The sequence below is a fragment of the Gavialis gangeticus genome, unplaced genomic scaffold, assembly GCF_001723915.1.
Source record: "Gavialis gangeticus isolate Ggan-Ray unplaced genomic scaffold, GavGan_comp1, whole genome shotgun sequence".
Taxonomy (NCBI): Eukaryota; Metazoa; Chordata; order Crocodylia; family Gavialidae; genus Gavialis; species Gavialis gangeticus.
This window is the reverse complement of record NW_017728993.1, coordinates 11,668,975-11,678,524: the sequence shown is the minus strand read 5'-3', so window position 1 is coordinate 11,678,524 and position 9,550 is coordinate 11,668,975. Positions and strand designations below refer to the sequence as shown.

The 9,550-nt window shown below is 45.0% G+C and overlaps 1 long non-coding RNA gene across 1 annotated transcript in view; it reads left to right on the top strand.

Annotated features, from left to right (window-relative positions):
* Positions 1–7,500: 7,500 nt before the first annotated feature.
* LOC109286596 overlaps positions 7,501–9,550 on the top strand; it is a 139,129-nt gene continuing 137,079 nt past the window's right edge. Inside the window, exon 1 of the long non-coding RNA XR_002094629.1 lies at positions 7,501–7,518. This is a non-coding gene — a long non-coding RNA (uncharacterized LOC109286596). The remainder of the gene's footprint in view (positions 7,519–9,550) is intronic.

The following is a 9,550-nucleotide window of genomic DNA, read 5'->3' as shown; positions in this document are numbered from 1 at the left end:
ATCGTACGGGAGGCCCTTCTCTGGACTCTCTCGAGCTTTACCACGTCCTTGTTGAAGTGTGGCACCCAGTACTGGATGCAGTACTCCAGCTGCAGTCTCACCAATGCCGAGTAGAGTGGAAGAATCACTTCACTAGTTTTGCTGGAGATGCATCGATTGATGCCCTGTTGGCTACAGCATCACACTGCCAACTCACATTCATACTGTGATCTATTATTACCCCCAGGTCCCTTTCATTCGTAATGCTGGTCAGTTCGGCGTTGCCAAGCCTGTAGGTGTCTTGGGGCATTTTTGTCCCACGATGGAGCACTTTACATTTCTCGACGTTGAACTTCATCTAATTCTAATCTGCCCAACTTGCCAGCCTGTCTAGGTCTGCCTGTATCTGCAGCCTGCCTTGAAGACAGCATGACCACGCTTCCCCATAGCTTGGTGTTGTCCACAAACTTGGCCAGCGAGCTCTTTACCCCCACATCCAAATCATTGCTAAAGATGTTGAAAAGCACTGGACCAAGCACCGACCCCTGAGGGACACCGCTGGCCACTTCTTGCCAAGACGACACAGGTACGTTCAGGAGACCTCTCTGGGTCCTACCCCGCAACCAGCTCCCTACCCACCTAACTGTCTCACAGTTGAGCCCACAGCCCTCCAATTTTCTCTCGAGAACATCGTGGGATACTAGATCAAAGGCTTTTTAGAAGTCAAGGTATACAACGTCAACCTCCTCTCCCTTATTCAGGTGGCGAGTTACCTGATCATAAAAGGAGATGAAGTTGGTAAGACAAGACCAGCCCAAGACAAAGCTATGCTGCCTGCCATTCAAAATCCTACCTTCTGCAAGTCTGTCACAAATAGACTGCTTGATGATTTTTTTCCAGGATTTTCCTGGAAATAGAAGTTAGGCTGATTGGCCTATAGTTACCCGGGTCCTCCCTCCTCCTTTTCTTGAAGATGGGCACAACATTGGCCCTCTTCTAGTCTTCAGGAACCTCTCCAGAGCACCATGAGTTCTGGAAAAGTTTCACCAGAGGTCACTCACGCAGTCAGGCCAGCAGGGGCCTGGAGGACCAAAAGGTAAAATCCACCCCTGTCCATCCCAAGCTGGGCTTCCCCCTGCCCTCTGGTTCTCCTCCCCAAAGCTACCCCCACCCCTGAGCATTTTCCCCTGCCCCACTTTCCCCACCTCCTTGTGGCTGCCTGCACTGCCTATCCTGGGGGAGCAGGTAGGGAAGGGTTAACCTGCCTGCCTGGCTGCTGCTTCCACTGCCTGGCTGCTGCTTTTCTCTGCTCTGAGCCAGGCCCAGAGGACAGAAGTGGCAGTGGCTGGGCAGGCAGCTTAACCCTTCCCCCTACCTGCTCCCCAGGACAGACAATGCAGGGAGCCACAAGTAAGTGGAGGGGAAGGGAGCAGAGGGGCAGTGAGCAGGGACCTGGCATGCTGGAGATGGTGGGGGATACAGGGGACCAGATCTGGGCCAGCGGGAGAGGAGGAACAGGTGAGGTGTAGCCATGAGCCGAGGAAATCCTGCCCTGGAGTAGCATAGCTTTAAGAGGCATAATGAGTATTTAAAACTAGTGTTCATGTGTGAACAACCCATGGGTTAAGAGCTCCAGGGGCCACCCAAAATTACCATGTAACAAGGCCTGTAGGTACTATACTGCTAATATCTAAAGGAAAATTTCTGTAGCTCAAATGATAACATTCTGCACAGTTACAGCAGGTGCTCTGCTGATAATATTGTAATCCTGGATAGCTATTCTGTATAATCGCACTGATAGCTGTGGTAGGAGTCTATAAGAGTTGCTACAGGATTTTTTTCCATTTACCAAGAGAGAAACTGAACCAGAGAGGGGTCAAACTTCCTACCTACAGACAAGGAATGAGTGGCAAGGCTCAGACTCAGTCCCAGGAGGCCAGGCTCCAGGGTTTGCTCAAACAACTAGACAACAGCCGCTCCCTGTGGCACTCAAGTGACAAGAGCATCAGTAAGATTGATAAATTGGTTAGAGACCATTGGAAATCACACTACTGTTAGGGTTGAACTGCCTCTTCTTGGCTTCCCTTCCTGCTTGTTAGTATAATGTGAAGTGTTTGTGGCAACACTCAAGGGGTGATATGTATCGTTTGAGCACGTGCATAAATACACTTTACAAAAGAGGCGATGAAGATAGGTCAGGATGGCATATGATCTCCCCCTGGTTTCTTCACCACTTTAACCTCATGCTCTGGGTATTTTTAGGGACTGGAAGACAAAATAAGTTAATCATACAGAGTTTATGCATGTCTTCACCACTAACACCATCTGGAGCATTCCCTTATAGCAGTATGTATAATAAACAGTGAACTTCACTCCTTTAAACCACTCCTGGATGTCATGACATAGCTGCATAACTTACAAACTGGAAGGGATGAATATGTATATTTTCTCCCCTCTTTTCTGTCTCCCATCTGCATGGAACATATGCCGTGTACAGTGATCCAAAAGATCAGAATGGAGACTAAAGTCCACATGCTAAAATTTGTTATGAAATATGCATGATAAAGCCTTGCACAGGAAAGCACATTTCTAGCTGGGGGTCAGAAAAAAACCCTTCATTTTTAATGAGGGCTTAATTAGCCTCAGCTTGGCTCCATTGCTGCACTCTTGCCTCCGGTTTAGGAGGTCATGGCTTCCAGCCCTACATTCGACTCTAGGCTCATAACCAGTGCTGACACTGCAGTGTAACGCTGCTCTACCAGAAGAGGTACTGACCTTCAAATGCGGTTTTTAAATGAAGGTTCCTCCTGATACTCTCTGGTGGTGTTTCTAGTTGGGAATTAGAGGTCCTGGCACTTTTCAAACAGCTCAAGGGACAAGCCTGGCATCCTACCCAGCTGTGCTTCCTTAATAAAATAGGTTCAACTATCCAATGCTACCTCTGTCAGCCATTGCTGGATGCAGATACAGCACACAGATAAGATCATTCCATTTGCCTGCATGCACTTCTGACACGGATCATGTTTGGGGCCTTGTAACAAATTGTTTAAAGACTTTTAAAAGGTGAAAGAGGAGAGGCAGTGAGATGACTTCAGAGACCCCTCGTAGAAACACACGTTCAAATGAAAATCCTGGTGCGCTCTTCAGTGAGAATGGCATCACTTCAGCAGGTGCATCTATGTGTGCCATTAATGCACCTGAATTTTCTGGGCAGAAAATTCAGGAGAATTAAACTGCATCCCCGCATGCATCTGAACATGCAAGTTCTCTCCCAGTGGGAACAGTTCAGTCCAGGGCTGCTTCTGCCCTGCTGTGTCCCTCTGCAGCAGCCAGGGGAAGCTCCATGCTCTACCGAGTGCCAGCCCCAGGCAGGGGAGAGCTGTCCTGGCTGCCAGGATGAGTCTCAATCTCCTGGGAGGCAGTTGGTCACCGAGCTGGTACAGCTCTCCCCACCCCTACGGCTTTGGGCTCCCTAGGCTGACGGGAAGCAATTTTCTCCTGAGACTTTAATTCTATTAAAATCTGAACCACAGAGGGGTCTACACATGTCTACCACTTTCTACACATCGATTTTGATGCATTAGTTTAATGTCCCGATTTCTAGTACCTGTACTTAAAGGTACTAGAAAATGGTGCATTTAGTCTAATCTACTGTGCAGGTATTGCTGTGCATGTGTAGATGGTGATGCTTTACTGTGCCATAGATTAGTCTAATGCACAGTGAAGCATCGCAAGTGGACATACCCAGTTAATGTAAGAAGGAGGTTGATACCATTTTGTGCAAAGAAAAACAGACTAGAAAGTGCCTCTGAATGAGGACTAGGGTTCAGCTTCAATAGAATTAAAATATCAGGAGCATTTCTTGTGAAATGTTTGCCCAACATGATACAAATCCTGTGAAGACCATGTAATTCTATGAGAATGGTCAGCAGTAGGTCTCATCCAAATTTATCATGAAAACTAAAATCTTTCAGGACTGGGATAAGACCTAAATATAAGTGACCGCAAGTGATTGAGGGCTGAGAAATCCAAGTTCCTTCATTTTCCAACCCAAGCCCTCACCACGGTTCCAAAAAAAAAAATCAAGAAAGGACAGATTTCAAGGCCTTGTCCAAGTTCTGATCTAAACTAGATTTGAGCTTGGACCTCAAGAGCTTTTCTGTAAGCAAAAGGAGTAAGATGGAAGAAGAATTATCCAAACTAATGGTGTTTTCAAAGACATCTTTATCATGGAAAGAACAGAACTTGCACTGAGCCCAACGGTGATGATTACCCCATTTTTAAATGCTTAGACAGCTGAGCTATTGGACAATCTAATATGATGGCGGTTTCCTGCCACAAATTTAATGGTTTCTTATTCTGAAATTCTCTGATATATCCCGAATAGCAGTCACACTGCTGATTTGTAGAGCGAGCAATCCTGGTAGAATTTCTTTTAGTGACATCTAACTTTTTTCCATTTAATGAAACTTGGCTTGGGAGGGAAAACACAATGGATCACCACATAACATTTAGTACACCATATTTCCCAGATGACAGCTTGTTGAGTGTTGCAGAATATAATACCGCAAGCCAAAGTGTTGATTATTTGGAGCTTGGTCTATGTCTGAGTATATAATATGCCATGAATCCCTGTATATAAATTTAATTGGATTTGTGTGTAAGACATCATATCCCTCACCTATTATTCAGTATGCTGGGCCTACTGCCATGCTACCAGAGAGAAAATGAAAAGATGCCATCTACCTTTATTAAATTACATAGAAAATATTTACAGAACCTTACTTCAGGGAAGCATCTTTTTTATTTTTGAGTAAATCATTTCCAGTCTTCAGATAGCAAGTTGAATCTCAGAAGAGCTTGGACCATGCTCCAGAACACAGGGCAGCAGCCTTTTGCAAACAAGGGCCACAGGTTGCAACCGGGCCAGTGCTGTAGTCCATCATTCCTCTCCAGCCGCTCTAGAGACCCTGAGCAGAGACTGGAGTGAGGAAGAGCAACCCTCCATGTGGGCTGTAGCAGCTGGTTGGAGGACCAGAGGCAATCAAAACACCATTAGCAGAAGACATGCCCTTAGTAAGATGAGGGCTGACTCAGATGTTCACGGGTCAGTGCCTTTGTGGGCCGGATTCGACCTGTGGGCCATAGGCTGATGACTCCTGCTCTACAATGTTGCATATTTCCTCTTCTTCTGCAAAAAGGAACTTCTTGTAAGGGTAAGCAGAGACACTGCCAGAAAGGCTACAGTCTTAAAGACCCCGTATGGGACAGCTCATAAATGCACAGAGCTAAATTTCAAACACATGCTTATTTCTCATCGACTTAAAACAGGGGTGGACAAAATGTGGCCCGCGGGCCAGATGCAGCCCACCAGGCCATTCTATCCGGCCCGCAGGGGCCCTAAAAATTTTAGAAAATTAATACTTACCTGCCCCTGGCTGCCTGTCATGTGGTCCTTGATGGCTTGCCAAAACTCAGTAAGCGGCCCTCCGCCCGAAATAATTGCCCAACCCTCGCTCAAAATGTGCAAAATAGGGAGTGCAGAGAGTTTCCTGAATCAGGATCTCAGTTTGCTTTTTCCACTCCTAATGTTGCATCAGTGTTTCAAGGGTACATGCAGCACCTGTCTAATGAGTTCAAGCACAAAGCTGCATTACGCAAACGGTCCTGAATTCAAATTGCCTTTAATTTGCTATTACGGAGGAGAAAAAAATTCTGTGGCAACTGAATTGCTTGTCACTGCACCAAGCTGACAGGAGGGAAGAAGAGCTGTAGTCCTGTCGGAGAAGAGAGCAAAAAGTAATCTGCCAGGTGCCTTTCTGCCCAAATGAGCACCTTACTTTTTGGCCACGCCCCGTGATCCACGTGGTGGAGGGATGGATGATGGATGATGTTGATCTTTAAGAGGTAAGTGAACATTTAACAGCAATGAATACTGAAATGAGGCTGTCCCCAAGCCCGTGTAAAAAAAAAGGCACTGAAGATGGATCAGAAAGGGTGTTCACATATGGTATCATAATCCTTGGGTGCTGCCATGTTGTTTAGTGTGTAACATATCCAATGCTCAATGAAAAGGAAATGTTGGAAATGTAAAAGATATACAGATGTGAGAACTTGTCCCCTAGAGCTGTGGCTCTCCAACCAGGGCTAATGGACTACCGGGATCACTTGTGGTTCACAGATCTGCTTTTGTCATTACCAATGAAGTATCTGTCAAGCAATGTCACATCCTGCTAGGTGAAGCCCTGACCAGGGTTTCCAAAGGCTTTTTTTTTTTTAAAGACCTCGTTGCTATAGCAACAGAAACCCAAACATCTCTATTCCCGGCATGGCATGGCTTTGTCGGGTGTCTCTTATGGTTGGAATTCAGCTGTGATCAAATGCACAGGTGACAGCTCTGTTGAAGAGGTATAACACACACAGCAGGACTTAATCAAGCTGCAAAGCAACCTGGAGAGATTAGAGCAGTGGGAGCTGCAGGCAACAAAGAGAGATTCAAGAGTAACCAGTCCTATACCACAGGGTGAAGAAATCAACAGCATTGATTCCAAATAGAGGGGCACTCACATTTAAGTGAACTTATTTTCTAACGTTACTCTCTTTTGTATGCATTGTGCTCTGGCTTTTTTTATGTAGCCACGATACCTGATGGAGGGAAGGTATGAAATTAGCAGGCTCTGTAAGACTGTTTTTGACAGCAAAGTGGTCCACACTAGCAGAGAGTTTGAGACCCACTACTTGAATGACTTGTGTGACCCTTTTTTATTTTATTCCAACTGACCTTCACCCTTCCTCTGCTGCCATGGCTCACCTGGGGCGGTTTATGTTCCAGCAGTGAACAGAAGCAGCAACTTGTGTCCATCTCTTGGGAAGAATGATTTAGAAGTGGTATTGATTCAGCAAAGTCAAGGGCAGGAGGATTGGTAGTCAGCCACAGTAGCAAGAAGAGGCTGTGAGCCCTTCAAGTGTGACCCATGATCACAAGAGTGAAATCTTGTTATACCCATATCATCTCTGTCAGTGGCTTTCAAATGGCACAAAATTTGCACTGTTTACAAGATTTATTATCCAATTGGCACAACTGCAATCTGGTCCCTGCTAGATAAGAATCAGCACAAAATGTCACTCAAACGTGTTTTTTTTCTGGTCTATGTCCAATGAACTAGTCATCCCATATATGCAGAGATCCACTTTGCATTCAAGTCCACCACAGTTGCAATGATTAGTGGCAGGGTCTGCAGAATGGCAGAGGACTGACACAGGTTGGAGACTCCATGGACTGGATGTGATCTCTGCTGGTGAGTGTCCTTTGAAAGAACAAAGCGGGGGTGAGAAGCGGATACATACTTCGGGAAAGGTTTAAGTTTCTAGACCTCCTTCCTGACAGGACGTACCACATGCACTAAGAAAATGCCTAGGCTTGGGCACTTTTTACATTGTGTTGCTCATCGCAGTGTACCTATAGGAATAAAATGCACACAAAAAACTTTTAACAATATTTTAAACAGAACAGGGAAGGAGTGGACTTTGTCTTAGCTGGTTAGGGATGATCAGCGTGCAAAATACTGAATGGCCTGTTTGCTTTGTAGCTGGGGGATGAAGGAGCAGTTGAAGGACTATCCATCAAAGGTACATGCCAAAGCTGTGCTTTCTGACTGCAGGTCATTCAGTGCTCTTTGAAACCAAGGGAAGTCTTTTTACGGACTGCAGCAGCAGCTGGTTCAGGCCCTTTGCAATTCTTCCAGACAGGTGGCAATAAAGTTGCTGAAACTATTTGTGTTTTGCAGAATAGGAGTAAGCCCAGCCTAGCCTTTCTCCCCATCCCTCCTTTTACTTGTAAGTGCTGTGACTTCATTGTCTAGCAACAGCTCAGAAGAGAGTCAGATGCAAATCCGCAGAGAAAGGAAACCAAACTAAAAGATATTATCAAAAGAAATAAAGGAAAAACACCATGTGAAAGACTTGCTGCAACAGCATCATTTTATCAACACCAGCAATATCATTTTAGCCACCCCCCTGGGGAAGAAATTGAATTTTTCCCCTTTGCACGTTGCAAAAAAAGAAAAGAGCAGAAAAAAAGAAAGGCTGTAGCAGCGGCGTAAGAAAACAATGCTGGGAAAGGAAGTGGACTTAAAGGAAGCAAGAGCTGGAGCCCTTGGAAGAGCTTTGATTGCTGTAATGTTGCTATGGTCAGACATCATTCCCAGACATAAGAACTTCATTAGTTTTCAAATGCATCCCCAGAAAATGGCAGGGGCTCCTGTTACAAAGCATCCAAGCTGTTTTCTCATCCCCTTGTTGGCTCTGCTGTCTTTCCTCATAATGCTAGACTAGTGGTGGAAATGTTTGAAGAAGCCATTTATGAAGCAGAGCAGCGATAATCACAGAGTGTGAGCGATGTTCAGTTCCCCTCTTCAACTGCACACGGGAAAGGAGGAGCGGGGCTCCTGCCAGTACTGCTACATATTAAGCATCTTCCAGAATGGAAAATGGACTTTTCTGGAGTGATTTTCAGCATTTTAAATTCAATATACATTGTTTTTCCTTATGTTGACATTGTTTTCACCTCAACCATCTGCTGCTAAGTAGCAGACTGCCTTCCACGGCTGATTATTAAGCACAAATTACTGAGTTTTTTGCACCTGACTTGCTTTTTGAAAGGGAGAGAGGAGGAGAGAACCATGGCTGGATTGTAAAAGGAGCTAAGTGATTTCATAATGTTTTAATATTTGTAGCTATGAGAGCTGAAAGAATGAGAAGAATAAAGCAGGTCATGTTAGGGCATAAAATTATCACCTTGGAGGGGTCAAGGATTCTTCCACTGTTGGATGTGTTATCAGGATATTTTATCACCTGAATTCACAGGATTTGGTAGGCTAGACCTAGACTGTGTGAGGAAGAGGCTGTCTTTGTTACTTGTTTGTATGTTGCCTGATGAAGTTTCTCTGTGTGATACCATTAGACATAGCGACACTGTTTGTTTGTGCTTTAATTCAAATGCTCCTGTAAATAAGGCTTCCATCAGTTCTCTTTGGGAAAGGAATGAAAGAAAAATAAAGTTGGGAGAATAGTCTTGGATTAATAGTTTATCTGCTGAAAAATGAAGTTTGGGGATAATCAAGGCTGTTCGTATATACTATATGTAGTTAAATACAAGATGAGGTTCCCCCTCCCCCCGGTCAGCCTAGGAACCCTGGCCCCCCATTATAGCTACATACAAAAGAAACCTCATTAACAACATAGGCTATCGTTAAGCTCCTGTCAAAAGCAGCATGTGCTCAATAATGGAAACCAGCTATGAAGCTGATTAAGCCAACACTAAGCATGCTGACTAGAACTTACCACGAGGATACATTAGTGCAGATCATCTGAATAAGATACGTAGTAGTGCCCATTGAGTGCAGTCCCCCTCCGCCCTGCTCCTTTTTTAAGTCATGGGGAGCCACTACATTGTATATATTTTGACTTCCTCTTCACTCCCACATATGATTGGTGCCTTTCTTGCACCATATGTTTACTCCCAGGCACCCTTTAAAGCAGTCCTCAAAGCACACCCATAAACACGGTCCAT